Below are 4,753 nucleotides of genomic sequence, written 5' to 3' on the forward strand. Positions count from 1 at the left end.
AGACCCCCTAACCCTCTTCCCAGAGACACAGAGTTGAATCCAAGAGAAGAGTGTCAGGCCCTTATCAGTACCAAAGAGGCTGAGCCTAAGTTGGTACACACTGTTGAGGAACTAAATAAAGAAGAGGCTGAAAGCACACTGTTACACGACCCTCTTATGGGAAGAAAGCCAGAAGTACCACACCCTCACAAGCCCCATATGGAGACCAAGGATGAGCATTTCTCATAATCCTTGGAAGGCTCTAAAAAGATGCAAATGAATATTTCTTTTGCTGAGGTTTTGGAACAATTGGTCTCTTTTTACTGGAAGAAACTTCTCTGATGCTGAGAGAAGCGAATTGGTGCTGAGGTTACATAAAGATTACATGGTTTTCAAAGTCCTTAAACCTCCACTACCCTTGACAAAGAAGGTACTTCCATGCAGAGTACCATACTGAAGCTTCCCCCCTTGGTGAAAACTTATATAGTTTTCCCAGACATCAAACCTAAGTTTGGTGTTGGGCAGTCACTACCTACCAAGGAGGAAGGTCCCAAAACGAAGACGCATAGGGGATGAAGAAAAAATACAACCCCTACCCTAACAAGCAAGGAAAAAATCAAGCTGATAACACTAAAAGAAAGCTTTTTAGGAGGAACTCAAATTTGAGGGAACTAATCTCCTCCTCTTCTCCCATGGAGTCATTTCTGTTAACCAACTGGAAGAAGAGGAAGAAAGTCAACAATCAAGTGTCAAGCTAATGACATTAAAGAAGAACTTGTTGGGAGGTAACCCAACCATGACTAGAGTATTTCTGTTTTTCTTTAAGTTTATTTCTATTTGAGTAATATTAGTTTATCTTCCTAGTTGTTCTCTTTAAGTTTGTGATCATGTGCAGTAGTCAAGACAGAAACAGAAACTTTCAAGGCAGAGACAGAACACCCTAGAGTGAGCCCCTTGTTGGCATTGAACGCCAGACAATGAGGCAAGAGAGGCGTTCAACGCCCAAGATGGACCAACAATGCTGGCATTGAACGCCAAGGAAGGAGTACCTTGGGCATTCAACACCCAAGAAGGAACAGAGACCTGGCGTTTAACGCCAAGAAGGGAGACCCTAATGGGCGTTTAACGCCCTAAAGGAAGCAGGAAGCTGGCGTTGAACGCCAGCCAGGGAGCAGAGGCTGGGCGTTCAACGCCCACAATGGGGTAAGAAATTCGAATTTCCTAGCCTCTCAGGATCAGTGGATCCCATAGAATCTCCACCTACCCCACCTTCCTCTCTCTCTTACTTTCTCTCTTTCCCACATACACTCTTCCCCATACACCCTCAACCAATCACATCCACATCACCTTTTTCTTTTCCCAAAATCCTTCATCACTCCCATCTATCAACTCCCACTAACCCATTTCAAATTTAAACCCTAACCCACCCCTATAAATACCCCATCATACAACCCTTCAAACCCACACCTCATCCACAATAACCCCCACTTGGCCGAATCCCTCTCCCCCTCCACAAAGTGAGATACATAATTATTTCGAGTTATATAATAAGAGTAGTCCAATTATTTGATGTGGTGGCCTTGCTTTTACTTTCTGAATGCATGAATTAATAGTGCATATTTGATATTAGAGTTGAGTGTATTGTCTCTTGAAAGAATGATGGAAAGGGAGAAGTATTATTGGTGATCTGAAAAATCTAAAAAAATTTGATTCTTGAAGCAAGAAAAAGTAGCAAAAAGAAAAAAAAAGGAAAAGAGAAAGAAACAGCAAAAAAAAAAAAAGAGAAAGAAAGAAAAGCAAGAAAAAGAAAGAGAAAAAGCCAATAGCTCTTTAAACCAAAAGGCAAGAGTAAGGGTCCAAGGCTTTGAGCATCAATGGTTAGGAGGGTCTAAAGACAAAATCTTGGCCTAAAAAGTTCAAATGAGCTGCTTCCCTTAACTAAATGCTTGTGGTGTGAAGGTGTCAAGTGAAAAGCTTGAGACTGAGCAGTTAAAGTCGTGATCCAAAGCAAAAGTGTGTGTCTAAGAACTCTGGACACCACTGTCTGGGAATTCTAGCAAAGCTGAATTACAATCCTAAGGGGTTCACCCAGATAAGTGTCTGTGGCGTTTATGTATCCAGTAGTAATATGGGAAAACAAAATGCTTAGGGTCACGGCCAAGACTAAAAAAGAAGCTGTGTTCAAGAATCAAGAAAGAATAAAACTAAGAGAGTCAATAATATTATCCAAATTCTGAGTTCCTAAAGATGTCAATACTTCTGAGCTAATTCAAAGGAAAGTGAGATGCCAAAACTATTCAGAAGTGAATAGCCACTAGCCCCGCTCATCAATTGGAACTGAGCTTCATTGAAAACTCTGAGATTTATTGTCTCTTTCTCTTCTTTTTAATCCTACTCTATTTTTGATTACTTGGGGACAAGCAATAGTTTAAGTTTGGTGTTCTGATGAGCGGATATTTTATATTGTTTTGGTTATATTTTGTTTAAGTTTTATTATATTTTCATAGCTTTTAGTGAAAAATTTACATTTTTGGATTCTACTTTGAGTTGTTGTGTTTTCTGATAATTTCAGATAATTTCTGGATGAAATTGAGGAGTTTTGGCAAAATTTGATTCAGAGGCAAAGAAAGCGTAGCAGATGCTGTCAGATTCTGACCTCCATGCACTCAAACGAGTATTTCTAGAGCTACAGAGGTCCAAATGACACATTCTCAATGGCGTTGGAAAGATAACTTTTATAGCTTTTTAGCAATATATAATAGTCTATATTTTTCTTCGGAGAAGCTTGCCCATATTGGGCGTTGAACGCCAATGAACTACCCCTTTTCTGGCTTTCAACGCCCCAAAAGGAACCCAAGTCAGCGTTGAACGTCCAATTACCCCCTTTGGGGCATTCAACACCCATCAAGAAGCAAGGCAGCGTGGTTCACCATCTATCCCTCAAATTAGATGCCAAGCTCAGCCCAAGTACTCAACCAAAGTGGGCCCAAGGATGGACTTTCGCACCTCTAGTCTAGTCTATCATACTTTGTGTACTTCTTAGCTATTAGGTTATTATATATAGAACAAGGATCACCCATGTTAGAGATCTTTTTCCATTCATACATTTTCACTATTACTTTCTGTAAGTTATGAGCAACTAAACCTCCTAAGTTAGGGTTAGGAGCTCTATTGATTCTCGTGGATTAATAATATTACTATTTCTATCTCAATACACATTTGATTCCATTCTCTTGTGTACTTTCGTTCTTCATCTCATGAATTGAGGATGACCCGTGACAATCATCCTTGTTCTACATGGGTTCCGTGTGAGTCCTAGCCTGGATAGAATTGAACCACAGCTAGAGAGTGTATTGTGGATTCCAGGAGCGTGCCTGGGCGACTTTGGATAAGTGACATAAAATTCCATTAACTGTGGGTTACTGAGATCTCTATGGCGCTAAGGCTAGAGTCTGAGAAGCAGCGTTCCCTGATCCGGAAGACATGACTTTGTTTGTGGCATTTTGAGTAGGATCGCGAAGAGGAGTGGATTGCTTAGTGCTTCACCTTCGGCTGCAGTGGAAAGCCATGAGTTAACTTGATGAGGATGCTACATGAGTTGCTCGAATATGGTGGACTACTACGGTTTAGAAAAGACTAACTTGATGAGGATGCTACATGAGTTAGTCAATTATGGCTACCATTGAATGAATCATTCGTTATTGAAGTAGACAGTGAGAAAAGTTAATCCAGAAAGAATATGCATCTCCGAAGCCTTACCTGAATCTCTATCATTGCTTACACTAATATGGTATTTCGTTTCCTTTACTTTTTATTTATGCGTTCAAGAAACAACCAACTTTTATAATCGCCTGACTAAGATCTACAAGATAGTCATTGCTTGCTCAATTCGACAATCTCTGTGGGATACGACCCTCACTTATCTGAGGTATTACTTGGACGACCCGTTGCACTTGTCGGTTCAGTTGTGTGAAGTTTAATTTCGCGCACCATAGAACTCAATAATTGAAAAATTGATTTGTGGGATCACTTGTTAAATCTTAATATTCTAATATAATTTTTTTAAAATAAGTACTATATTTATTTAGTGAGATCTAAAAGGTTAAAATATTTAAAATAACTACTATATTTATTTAGTGAAATCCAAAATATTAAAACTAGTTATATACAAAAGATTTGGATCAGGTTAAGTGCATAAAGGATAAAGACGGAGAGGTGTTGGCTCAAGAATAGAAGATTAAAAAAAGGTGGAAGAGCTATTTCTACGAGTTATTTAATGAAGGGCATATGACTCTTCCGAGCCTTGGTCGATTATGCACAAGGAAAGAAGATCAAAACTTTGACTACTACCGAAAGATTCGAGACTTTGAGGTAAAAGAGGCTCTAAAGCAGATGAAAAATAGCAGGGCGGTAGGACTTGATAATATTCCGATTGATGTTTTGAAGGGCCTTAGAGAAAAAAAGTATCAATTGGTTAACTAAGCTTTTTAATGAGATTTTAAGGTAAAAGAAGATGCCTGATGAGTGGAGAAAGAGCACTTTGGTACCTATCTACAAGAATAAGGGGATATACAAAGTTGTAAAAATTATAGAGGGTTCAAGCTCATGAGCCATACCATAAGGTTATGGGAAAGGGTGATAGAACGGAGGTTGAGAAAAGAGACACAAGTAATAGAGAACCAATTTGGTTTTATGCCAGGTAGATCCACCACCAAAGCAATATACTTGTTAAGAAGGATGATGGAGAGGTATTGTAGTAATAAAAGGGATCTAT

Source organism: Arachis ipaensis, chromosome B07, assembly GCF_000816755.2.
Source record: "Arachis ipaensis cultivar K30076 chromosome B07, Araip1.1, whole genome shotgun sequence".
In the NCBI taxonomy this organism is placed as follows: domain Eukaryota; kingdom Viridiplantae; phylum Streptophyta; class Magnoliopsida; order Fabales; family Fabaceae; genus Arachis; species Arachis ipaensis.